At 46.7% G+C, this 13,385-nt stretch overlaps 1 protein-coding gene across 5 annotated transcripts in view; it reads left to right on the top strand.

Annotated features, from left to right (window-relative positions):
* LOC119406055 (E3 ubiquitin-protein ligase MARCHF8) overlaps window positions 1–13,385 on the top strand; it is a 193,130-nt gene that overhangs the window by 142,857 nt on the left and 36,888 nt on the right. The window contains exon 1 of one of the 5 annotated variants that reach the window (XM_037672952.2): window positions 7,404–7,680. The exons of the other annotated variants lie outside the window; for them this stretch is intronic. The gene's annotated coding sequence lies outside the window, so the exon portion shown is untranslated. Of the gene's footprint in view, window positions 1–7,403; window positions 7,681–13,385 lie in introns of those variants that run through there. 5 annotated transcript variants of the gene reach the window in all.

The raw sequence follows: 13,385 nt of genomic DNA, 5'->3' as shown, positions 1-13,385 counted from the left end.
GCGAGATTGCCGCTTCTTCTACTTCTATCTTCTGTCTGCATCCCCGTGCCACATTTTTAATTGATTCAAGGATGGCATCAGACAGAGATAAAAGACTACCATTCTTAACCAATGATTTGTTTTTTCGAGTTAACCATATATATTTTAACCTTTCGTAATAATGCAACAATTTGCCTTGTTTACTGGTATTTCATATGTTAGAACTGTTAAATACAATTGTGTGTTTACCGAAACTTTCTCTTTGCCTTTGTACGCTCATGCAATTTAAGGATGTACGATGACTATCTGTACGTATGTAATGTATCTTGCTTTTGTACATCGAATTCTTATTTATTTATTTATTTATTGGACCTGCAACTAGCCTTTGGCTATGGGTCCAACCGATTTTGGTATGACTGTATCTTTTACGCCTGCAAATAAAGAATTGAATTGACTAAAGCATAAGAATGGAAGGCTAATTCACTTGACCATCAGGGACTCTACATTAACATCCGTATGCTGTGACGACACATCGTAGACTTTCCACACGCAGTAGCGACTGCAGTACATGTTCGAAATGGGCGGCGCAAAAACCCATAACCAATTCCAACTTGCCCAGGCATCAATTCTTCTGCAGTACATGTGACGATTGAACATCGGCCTTACAGGTGAACTGCAACAAAATTTCAGACCGCTTAAAAAGCCTATAGTTTCAGATAGTGCAGATAAAGAGCGCTTCTGTGCAAATCTTGAACCTTGAAATACGAGCGAGAGTGTCACGAAAAGCTCGCCAAAACAGTCGTTTCTCATACCAGGACGGAAACAGGACGCTGCAGTTTCCCGGTTCACCGGGAGTGACGCTGTATAAGGTCATCACTATAGAACGTGTGCCTCCTCCACATGATTGTAGACTGTAGATTAGGAAACGCTGAAACATTTCGGAAGTGCCGTGCCTGGACCTATAGTTATACTGACAACCGTAAAGCGCATGCGTCGTCTGCTTGTATGCAGTTTGAAGGCAGCTAAAAGTGCGTATATGATTACCGATCCTATGGCCTTGTCAGTATTGCTTCAGTGGTAGCTCATGAGAAATTCAGTGAAAGTGAAATTTAATAATTGGATATTCAACAAACCGAAAACAACCGAGCTTTCTTTTACAGCCTGTTTAGTACCATGCATATTTTCTACGAGCCCGTTGGCGCTTCACCACAATCTATTCACCGTGATTGTTTGGCGATATCGAAGTCCTTAGGACGGAACAGACTGAGTTACAAGCCCTATTCTGCTTCTTGACGTTGAGGTGGCGGTGGATTGTTGTCCGTCCACCCCTTTGCAATACGCACCGCTTCTGCCAAAGTACTAGACCCCATCACTTCTTGGTCGGCAAGTGTCTAGTCACGCAGCCAATGAAAGCTCTATATCGTAGCAATTATTCACAGTTTTCGTTCTTTCTACATTGGCTCGTGCTAAACCGCATCTCCGCTATCGCCAGTATCGGCAACTCCGCGGGACGGCTAATAGTAAATGAATAATAGGGGAGAAAAATCTTTACGAAGTATACGAGGGGCCGTACTTTGTAACGATTCATTTCTGTTTCCATTCCTCTCGCCCCTTTCGATTCGCTCGTACGAAGCCGCGCCGCCGTCATCGCTGGGATCGGCCACTCGACGATCCAAGCGATACATAAGGAAATAAAATGCAACATTACGAAATACGGATCCACAACATCTACTTCGCCGCTTCGACGATGCATTTTGCCTCGAAAGGACCTTCTCTGGAGCCCTTGGAGAGACATTGAAAAGGGGAATATTTTCGTTTTATACTTGCCGCTTATCACAGCAAATCGGTGTCATCGGTATACCTGTTGTCGTCGAGTGCATAAACGCTCTGACTTGAAAAGTGAGCCGGGTGGTTAGTGCGCTTACAGAAAGGGAGTGTGATCGTCCCTGGTACTTCTTCACAATGACCAACAACAAATTCAAGTCCAGAGCGCTGCACGCACCGGGCCTCCCATTAAAGGGCATAAGTCGGGCCTTCTAGTACACGCGAACGTTAAGCACTGCATGGTTTAAATGCTGAAGTGGCTCGTGCAAAGAGCTGGCTTTTAGTATGCACCTCAGATGAAGTTCTATTTTTTGTATTTTCCAACAAAACGAACTTTTTTTCTGCATATGGAGAAATAAATTGTGCAAAAAGCCCTTCAGATCACTTTTCCTGTTCCTCGCTTCCCATCCGCGAGCGCCAGTATCTACCGAACGCAATTTTAGTGCAGCTGGATACGTACTCCTATAGAGGATGACTTGCCTGAAGCCGCAGAGCCTGGACAACCTCCTATTTTTTCACAAGAACATGTAGATTTTTGCCATTTGCTGGCCTTTGCAAAGTCCCATTATTATGGCATCGTTTTTGAGCGCTGTCTTTCTGTGTCACCCAAGGTTATTTTAAGCGAATTTACTGTCTTTATTTCATAAAAAAGGGAGGAACCTTTTCCTGGGATAGCCTGAAGCACTGTGTGCGACAGCTTGATTATATTATCTATATTGTACGTCGTGATTACGTTTTCGTGTCGAAGTTTCAATATTACCGATCTACATATCCTTTTGTTTGCTATTCATCATATACAACCCTAAGCTTCTTTATCTTGCTGAAACAAAAGAGCCTCTCTTAAAAATTTGTGTAATCAATAATCTCTCCAGCGTAAAGCGTAGACAAAAGCACTAAAGAGAATGCGCTGGGTTCGCGTCTGTCAGCTTTTTCGTGTTAGTTATACGCAACGTTCTATAAAACTTTTTTGCTGTGTTCGGTTGTCACTGTACTATTATTGTAATCACCTTTAATGTACCACATAAGCAACATTTCGTTTATATTCTAGGATATTATGTGACAAAGCCATGATACGATTACGAGACATGCCATAGCGGGGACCGGATTAATTTTGGCCACTTGGAGTTATTTAACGTGTACCTAAATCTAAGTACAAAGGTGTTCTTCGATTTTGCCCCCGTCTAAAAGCGGCCGCCGTTGCCGGGTATCGAACACGCGTCGTATAAGAGCTTAGCAGCGCCACAACTTAGCCGCTGAGATATCACCGTGAGTATATCATCTGTAGTATCTTGTGAACAGTTATTTGAGACGGATGTCGCCACAGTCCTAAAGTTGTATACTATGGAAAGTCGTTTGGAGTCCAGTCGATTTAAGGCTATCGTGCGCATGCGGCATTGCAGTGGTCTCGGAATGAAAGGTCGTTTGGGGTGTCTAAAGTGACCAGCCTCTGCGTGCGTAGGAACACTTTATCGTTAAATGACATGACGTGTTGCGAGACAAAACATTTCACTGTTAACAGGAGCATCTGCGGCTGACATTTACTAGAGATGTACGCAAAAATTAAAGGGGCCCTGAAATGCCCCTCGTGCCTGGTGAAAAAAAAAAAAAAATCGGGACAGCTAGCAATCGTGGTGCGAAGACTGAGCAAGCGGCGGAGCTGGTCCTAACGTGTCTGCAACCTCTCCAACTTGCATCCCTCCTCCACTCGCCTCCGCTAAACTATGCTATACCCTCCCCTCCTCCTTTCACTCCTCACCCTCACATCATTGCTCTCACCCTTTCCCACTCCTTGCTACACTATCATATACATTGCTATGGTATGCTCCCCACCTCCTTTCCCTCTCTTCTCCTCCTCACCCTCAGTTCCCTTTCACTCTTTCTATATGGCCTCGAGGACATAGCGTGGCGCCACCTACGTTGTGACGTCACTCATAGGATGCCGGGTTGTGTCGTCTGCTGGAACGCCACATTTCCTGCGCTTCTGCCACCGCGCGTTTTTGTTGTGGGCACCGCGCGTGCTTCCCCCTTGTTTGAAGCTCATTACTTTAAAAAAAGCAGTGTGGCCTGATAATCCGGGCAAGCAAACCACGATTCGGTGGCCCCGGTGGCACCCGCGTGTCTAATTAGCATGCTACAATCGTGACCTGAAGCCGGTACAGCTGACGCACTGGAGGACGATGCAAGTGATGTCGCGAAAGCTAAGGTGCTAGTACATTATGAAATACTTTCCCCGTAACAATTCTCAAGACTTTTTATAAAACGAAAGAGGGAAACGTGCCGCCGAACAGTAATACCACCGCGCGTGCGGTGCACATGCACTACTGTAAACGATCACGTGGGAATGGTGAGCGGAGTGCATCGCCACACATGCTTAGAAGTGCTGGTGAGATCTGCAAAACAACGGGCCGATTTCCCCAACACTGCTCTTTTTAGTTGTGCTCCGATTTGATTGAGGATCAGTCAGTCAGTCAATGAACTTTATTTATAAATTGTCCTGAGGAGCCGATTCCCCTCAAGAAGGAGGGTCGGCTGCGGGCCGCACCCACGTGGGGACAGAAAGAGCGAGCCCCTCACCGTTTCGTTTTTGTTTTTGTTTTTTTTTACTATTGATAAGTTTACTTTTCGCCTTGGCTTACACTTGTCAGCAACGTATCGATGTTAGTCTTCAGTGCCTTCGTTCAAGACGTCTGCAGACGTAGATTCTTGCCCCTTTTGTTATGCCTCCACTCCACCCCCCCCACCCCCAATGTAGCTTCCAGCGCTCTCGTCGGGACGAAAGAGAGAAAGCGCTGAAAGCGTGCGACAAACTCCTGTAACTACTCTCGCTCTTAGCGGATTCGAAAATAAATTGGGCGGTAATCGATTCGTGAAGCAATGAACTCCGATACTAAGGTTATTCAATAATCACTAGGAAAAGTGGTTCAGAATACCCTTTAAACATCACGCGAATGAGGCGATGCATTTCCCGACTTTCGGCTAAAGAAGGCATTTCTGTGCTCCCTGCGTTTGCGCCCTCATTATTTTACTTCCCTATTACTCGAATATACTAAACTAAGCGAGGATTATTTGAGAGAAGACCTCGATTCTTTCATGAAAACATCGCAGTAAACGTCAATACAGCTTCTTTCTTTCTTTCTTTCCTTCTTTCTTTCTTTCTTTCTTTCTTTCTTTCTTTCTTCCTTTCTTTCCTTTCTTCTTCTTTCTTTCTTTCCTTCTTTCTTTCTTTCTTTCTTTCTTTCTTTCAACTTGAATTGAGTGCCAATTTCTATATGTGTGTGACCAAACATGGGGAAGTGTCGTGTTGTATTATCTTTTTTTAATCATTATTCTAGTTGTTCCTGAGCATCGTAACTGTCTCACGTTTGCGCGGACACCTGACCTGCCCTGAGGCCATGGAAGTAGCGAGGGAAGTAAAAAAAAAAGAGGACGCCCAAAGACGTCAAGGCCTCCCTCCGTAGGGCCTTCTTTCGACATGAAACAAACCTCCACGAGCAGCAGAGCGCCAGTGCGGGGAATGTCTCTACTGATTAGAAAAACTGGTTCGTTCCTGGCGGCACCAGAATTCTATACGAGTATCTACTTCCCACATACGAGGCGGATGTTCCAACTTTGAGTAACCGCGGCAGTTTTATGATTAGGAAAAACTTTGCTAGAAGGATAGTACCACCAACTTTTCGGATATAACTTTTCCATACTTTTACTTTCTTTGCGAACCTCCTCTATCGGACATTATCATGTCTGCGTAGCCGCTGAGGAGCTTCTACTCGATTCAGGACAGTTTCCTCGCCAAGCTCATAAAACTTTGACATCAGTTTTCCTTTCATCTTATCAAACTTTTTTCATTGGCGTTTCTTTCTGTTAAGAGTTCACTTTGTAGTTATCTTTCTTACTCCATTCGGTTCTTTCCCAATGTCCCATAGTGGATATGAGCCATGTATAGGTTCTGTGATCGCTTTGTCAAAGAATATTTTTTCTACAAAGACTACTCCTGGTGACGGCAGTCTTTTTTTTTTTCTTCGAACAGAAGCCGGCTACAGAGCAATAAGGACACAAGCGTCGTATGCGTGCATTTGTGCCCGACCGTCGACGCAAGGCTTCGAAATATTGCAAATGACGCCAAGCTTTCAAGCTGCCTGGATGTGTCTGTACTTGTCAGCGTCCGCGCCGCGCTTTTCCTGCGCGGCGTCGCTGAGCCAGACGGACACGCGGCTTTCGTAACTTTGCACGCTATCGTGCCATACGAACCCTCTATATAGATCAGAGTATGGCATCCACCAGCACGCTATCGTACGTACCATACGTGCTTTGACTCATCTATAGCCTCCCTTTCTCGATGGGAGCCTGAAGTGCACTTCCGTCACTCGCAGTGTGGTTCTTTTTGACACGCTACAGTGCTTGGAAAGGCCAGTGCCCCCTTTGTCAGGTGCTGCGAAGAAAATGCCGTTGCCCCCAGGGGCCACGTGCGCCTGTCTCTTTTTTGCTCATTTTATATCTATAGACTCTATGCACGCGCCCAAGGTGAACACCCTCAATCATGGCGTACTGCTGCATTAATCTCCATAAGCGATCCCGGCGTTTTTATCACAGCTTTTGTTGCTAACTGCCAGAGAAATTTTTTAATCGAATGAGGGAAACTTCGATTGATTCGGGAATTCGGAGGCGGCGACGCCCCACGTCGTTTCTCGACAGAGGCGCCTGCACTCGGTAAAATCGACTCATCTTCTTTTACAGAAGCCAATTTGCCTTTTGTTTTTTATGGCATTCCATTACGCACATTTATTTACCGGCCCGGTCATGCTGATCACCGAGTCATAGGATCGTGTGGACATCGATGACGACACTAAGATTGGAACGGAATGCAAAAAGCCTGAGTTTGCGGGTACTTTGACAAATTCCAGTTCGTCAAAATTAACTCTGCACATTTCACTATGCGAAAATCCCCGTAAGCCACACTGCGTCTCCTGGCACACGCAAAAAGCTAAGCATTATTATCCTCTGTATGCTTGCTGTTATCGTATTTACCAGAAGATTCCATCTGCTTGTGTGGCGATACAGTTTCACCGATATGGACAGAAAATGTAAACGGCCGCATTAGTTTAGAACCAGCTCAGTCGACAGAAATTGTGGCACTGGCCTTCTATTGCCAAGTGCGATTGCTATGAACTGTGTCGGATACCACGTATCGCTTTCCCGGAGACTGGTGATGGGAGAACACCTGTAGTTAATTGGTGAAACTATGTAAACTGTGCGCAGCTGAGCGTCAACTCATGCAGTCACCACGTGCAAAATTAATGTCTGAAACTATAGCGTGTGTGACCGCAAATCGGGTTGTCTGTGCTTTCCATTACCGTCATCAGTCAGAAAATGCCTCCTTCCCTTTTGTCGTTTGTCAACGATACAGGACTCGGATATGTGGAACGCGTCGTGCCCAATGCGTGCAACGACGTTCCAACTATCGTGAGCCTCTCAGCGCGTGAGGCGGCAACCGGAGGCGCAGGTGCGGCCGCAGCGCGTACGACGCTCTGGTAGCGCGCAGAGCGTCGCTGCGGCGAGCGTACGAAGCGGCGCACTCCGGCGGCTGACTTCAGCACGGCGCTATCGATCGGCCACGGGGCGAAATCGGCGCGTCTTCCACCCGTCGCCAGCAAAATGCTCGCCAGCCAAGATGGCGACGCACCTCTGCAATGACCCTCGCCAGGGTTCGACCAGGACGGCGCTGGACGCGTCGCGCTGAACGCTACCCGTGACCGGCGCGGCCGTGACGCCCGGCTCCCGCTCCCGTTGCCGCGCATGGCCTTCCGGGGTCCGTCCTTCGCCGGGCTCGCTGGGCCGCCCCTGAAGCCTGTCAGCTCCAGAGTCACCTTGCCCTAAACGACGGTAAGCGCGCCGTCCGCACAGGGGCCCTAAGGCCTTGCGGGCCTCCGGCCTCTCTATGGCAAAATCGCGGCTCTGTCCAAACTTCGCCGGCAACAGCACCCAAGGCTGGGCGAATGTTGCCTGGTTTCTTTGCAAACTTTACTCGTCACCAGCTGACAACTAGCGAGCAGCTGTCGGCCGTGGACAAACGATGCGGGCCGATGGCCGCACGCACGCTCCGCAAGTAAACACTTGGCTTTACGAGACTAGCCGGTTACATGTTTGTTACTCAAGGCTTATCCAGTGCCACACTGGTTAAGCTTTGAATTCGCTGGCCTTACGAGATACCACTTAATGACTGTTGCTGTTAACCGCGAATAACAAAAACAAAAAGGACGGTGCTTTCTACTTCTGCCCGCGGCTGCAGACCCCGATCTCTTTGCTTCCAGCGTCCGTGTTTATGTCGATTTCTTTAGACCTGTACGAGACATCCGTTTTTGGTGTTTCGTCTGCTTGCAAAACATTTGTCAAGTCGTTGCTTACGTTACAGAAATTTTTATTTGTTACTTCTTTTTCTTCGCTAGTTGATTTTTGTACTGACATGAAATAGTGTTTTCTGCTTCGATTACTTCTGCCTATGTGCCAGTAGCACTTGGCTTATGCTACCCAAGTCAGCTTACTGGATGGCGTTATCAATATCCTGTATATAGGGCTTTACCTTACGGATTTTATGGCATTTTCTGCAGGAAAACCCTGTGCGTTAGTTGACTGATGCCCGTCATCTTACATCCTTATTAGGCTACTTGTCTTTCTTAAATACTGATGTCCTAGTTTTTTAGTAAATGTTAATTTTTGCAATTTTAGCAACAAGGCGTAATAAAAGTCCGTTTTTGTAAGACGCTATTGCCTTCAAAGTTGTTTCGAAGCAGCACACAGCGTGTACCCTGTGCATTTTTGTTTGCAAACTAGATGGAAGCACTGAAAATGAACATATTAGTTAGAATAGTTACTTAAAAGACCACGAAATTGATTTGTAGGAAAATGCTTTATTCTGCATTCTCCGACTTTGTGGTTTTTCTGTATTCAACCAGTCCCAATAAAGAGGCGATGTCCCCATACTGTCTGGCCAGTAATACAATGCCTTACGAAATTTTAGTGTCAGGTCCACTTGATCGTAATTAGCACTGAGCACAGCTAATTATGTGAAAGAAAACTACGGCACTTTGAAAGTGAGATGGGCTTTCGTTTACCTTTCTTGCTTGTCACTGGACCCACGGACGCAACGCATAACGCGAGAACGTATAGCCAATATCAACATTTTTGATCGTCTTCTTCCCTTGCCTTGTATAATGCAACACCCCAATCGTTATATAGCGTGTAAAAATATCCGCACTATATTCTGAACTGAACAAGGCGTTTCCCTTTCTCATGGGCACCCACATATGTTGTTGTGGCATTGCGCTTTCGTTACATTCACTCTTGATTATTGTGGGACTGCCGCTGTAACTGAGTCGCAATGGCGTCTATCTGCTGAACATGAGGTCGTGGGTTCGATTCCTGACCGCGGCAACTGCCTTCCGATGGTGCCGAATGCGAAAACGCTTGTGTGCAGTGCTTTGTAAATAGGTTGTTTTCAGCCATAATGCGCGTCGCTAAAGTGAGTCATAACGGAAAGCATTCCAGGTGCAAGATGTCGCACGACGTAGGCGTTGATGTGCGCGCCATTAACACTGCATTCGGCCATTGTACTGAAACTACTGAAATAATACAATCTGGGATTATCTAATGGCGTTTTTTTTTGCATATCTCAACAATCAAGTTACTTCAAAGCGTACGTGTTACGGCTTTGAATGTTGTTTACAATTCTGCGCCGTCTCCGGTATAATTGAAGAACCCTCTACGAAGTGGTGTCTTACACAGTGGGTCATGGTACTCAAAAGAAGCGATATCTTCAGAAATGTCGGATTGCCAGTTCAAAACGGGTGCATTCTGCGCGCCCTGTCCCTTTTTTTCGACGGCCGTTTTTGTTTGGCGGTATGGTGTGCCTGGAACTGGCGTCGTGACTTAGTTTTTCGCTGTCGCTCTTGGCCTTAGTACCCTCAGCTATCGACGATCTCGGCATCGATCTGGGCCCATATACTGCACGTTCATAACGTGGATTATTTCTGAGTCATTGGAAGCCGACGGGCGCGTCATTTCTCTGCGTCGTTTGGCTCACAACGTGCGCCCTTTTAAAGGCGTCGGCTTTTCGTAGTATATACGAAAGGGCGTTTATATATAGTATATTTCCAGGGCATGAGGCACATACGTTAACAGTTTGCGGGTGTTACCACGAATTCCTTGTGCAGGGGAGAGCTGCAGTAACATGTTCTCTCTTATTCTGGTAAAAACAAGAAGTTTGTTTTTGGCATTTCCTTCTTCGAGTTACACGCTAAGCACAACAATTTTAGAGTTTATTTTTTTATAATTCGCCGTCTTTTGTGACATCTCGTGTCTCTTGAGCTCAAAGTCGGCTTTTATTTTGCGCTTTTCCAAATCTGCATGGCATATCAAGCTCAGCTGATAGGCTATAGCACTCGAATGCCAACACTTTTCAGGCTTTCGCCGAGCACCATGACAACGGCACCTGCATCAGTACGTCGCTTGATATGACAGTGTATGACAGTGTGCGTCAGAGCACGTCGTCGCGCGCTCTATTCCCAGCCCTGGCGCATTTTGATCGTGGCCGAATTGAATATGTAGTTGGATAAGGACTGTCTGTGGGCGTAATTGATGCATGCTCTAAGAAAGCGCGAAACCTCATGCAACGCACCACGTTTCAGTTCTCTTGTGATGGGTGTTGTTTAGCGCTCTCTGACAACTTCTAGATTTAGCTTCACGTTATCGAAAACCAAGTGTTCAGAAGTAATCTAAACCACTACGGTGTCCTTCGCAGCCCAGATGTAAATCTGTGACGTTAAATGCTGCACCTAGTCAATACTAGAGAGGGGGGATGGGGAACTGGCGGATGTGTACGTACGGGCAGAAAAGATGAGAACAGATGACACAAGGAAAATATTTTCGCACAAACACAATGAAGGCAACTATACACAGCGACCATGGCTTTTTTTAACACGATAGTGTTTTATGCCGGGGACCAAAAAGACTTTCATGACGTATTTCCGTCACGGAAGTACGTCAGCAAAATAAACGCCATCAGATGGCAAAGAAAAACTATAAGAAAAAGTTCCGGTTACGGGAGTCGAACCCATGGCCTCTCGGTCCGCGACGATAGCTGGCGGGCGTTTAGCCCACTGTGCTACCGCCACACACATTACGGCGGCTAAATGAACGCGCCTTTTATATTTCACACTTTCCTCTCACAGTGCTCTTGGATTTATGGATGGATGCTATGAGCGTCCCCTTTATAACGGGGCGGTGACATCTGTGCCACCAGGCTCGAAAAAAAAAAAACGCCGTTGCTACGACCGTCCCATTCGGCACGTTTCCAATACAAGTTTAATTTCGTCAACGCTTTAACACACCGTGAGGTGGCAGATTTGGCCCAAGCCTCGCTCATAGCATCCATCCATATCGAAAAATAGCTCTCCGACGCTCGCCTGGCTGTCGCGCCGCGTTCCCCGCTCGCCCTGTGAGAAGTAACGGCCAGCTATAGGCTAGAGGGAAGAAACGACGCGCGTAGCGTTTCTCTTCGCATTTCGCGAAGCTTTGAAGGAGTGCGTCATATCGAGTATCAGTGTTTATTATGTGCTTGTTGATGGCATCTTTGCGCGGGATTCACCATATGCGGTGTCCACGCATATGTTAAGAACTTCAGCTACCGCATGGGTTAAATCATGATCATGGGCGTTAGTCGTCGGTACGGAGATGTGCAACTAGGCGTCAACGTGAGTGAGATGCGTCTACATCAAGCGGTGCTATATTTGCCAAACAACAGTAGGCATTGCACGAGCTCTCATATACCAATGCACTATAAACAATAAACTACTTCTGTGACGACACGTTTCACTTTCGTGCTATACCGATTCCTATGACGGAGGGATCAGCCATCATTTTTTTTTCAATCAACCTCAGTACCTTTAACAAAACACACACATACTAGCGCGTTTTCAGATGAAGGGGAAGAAAAGGTAAGGTGTCTAACTAAACTTTAGGTGTTTTTCGTCTCTTCTGCACCAAGAGCGACCGCGTTTGTGCGCACTGAAAAGCGAGCGCTTGCTAAAGTATTTCACATCCGTTCTTTTACAGCCTTATTACGGACGCGAAGCTTGCCAGCTGCACTCCAAAGCGCTCAGTGCATTAACTGACGTTGGCTCATGCTCTCGAGAATTAATGAATGATTCACGAAGGCGCTACCTAACGCTACAGAAATGAAACGCCACAGTGGGTACTCAGTGGACTCAGCTGCATCAACTGTATCGCTCATCATCACAAAACTGACAGTTTAGGTGTCGAGAAAATATTTTGCCTGTACACCAGCGACTGCCGAGATATCGATAATGCCTGCAGCTCGGAGATAACGCGCTTCGCGCGGAACTCCACTGATGACCTAACTGGTGATTACTTTTTCGTGAACAACCTCATCATCACTCTCCAACCGCCTATGCTACACTGCATTGTCGCACCCATACGAGAAGGCAATTCCCAGGTCCTGGACGCGTATATGCATCAGCTCATGTGAGGTCGATTGGCTTGAATCGCACTGGAAATGCGCTCGTCTAATGCCTGTCATCTAGCCTTGTAAGTCTGCGACAAGGATGAACGCATGCAGGGAGTGCTTCTCAGTCGCATTCAATAAAAAAATATTCATAATATGACGTTCCTCTTGGGACGATGTTTATTCGGCCTGCGTACTCGGCATCGAACAAGCGCAGTGCAGCGCACACAACGATGATGATCACAAGGAGGCGATGATGAGGTTATACAGACGTGTGATGAGGATGTTGATAGTATACAGGTGAGGAAGATGCGCATAATAAAGGCCCACAATATACAGACTTTCCTGACAGTCGAAAAAGCTAACAGACTTCATCTCAGACCGCCATATGCGCAGTCGCATCTCTGTATATGCATTTCCAATTACGCCGGAGAGATAGCGAACCAAATGGTAGCTTAGCCATAGCAGTAGCTCACTGGCTACGATATCACTCCCGTTGTTGCTGAACTCCATGTCGCGGGTTAGGTCCATACCATGGCGGCCGCACTCCTGTGGGGGCAGAATGCAATAGCGTTCATGTACTTAGATACACATTGCAGAATCCCAGCAAGTCGAAATTAATCCCCACTCCCACCCCCCTTTTCTATGACATGCTTCAGGTCAAATCGCATTTTGGCACGTAAACCCTCGGCATTTAATTTGTTAAGCAGATAGTGCTCTGCAAGTTTCGCAATAAATGGAAATACAGTGCTGTGGGCCGGCCGGCTCCGTACTACGTAACTGAAAAGCGATAATCGCCACGCATGGCAGCTAGCGCTCATTGCACCAGCATTTAACGCTGAGTGTTTGCCTCGTGGTCAAATGCTGCCACAATATGGGGCCAATGCTCTCACCTTCGATACATGCCATAATGAGTGAGCTGAGAGACCGCAGCGCTCGCTCACGGTGGAGCAAAAAAGCGCCGGGCGCCGTGCGAGCCAGCTATAGCGTTTCACTTGCCGAGCACTGTACATATTGAATCTAAACAAAAAAACATCGCATATGGCAAGTTCGTCCGTCTGATCTTGTC

Source organism: Rhipicephalus sanguineus, chromosome 1 (assembly GCF_013339695.2).
Source record: "Rhipicephalus sanguineus isolate Rsan-2018 chromosome 1, BIME_Rsan_1.4, whole genome shotgun sequence".
Lineage (NCBI taxonomy): Eukaryota > Metazoa > Arthropoda > Arachnida > Ixodida > Ixodidae > Rhipicephalus > Rhipicephalus sanguineus.
The sequence above is the reverse complement of the archived record's forward strand: the minus strand, read 5'-3'. Positions and strand labels throughout refer to the sequence as shown.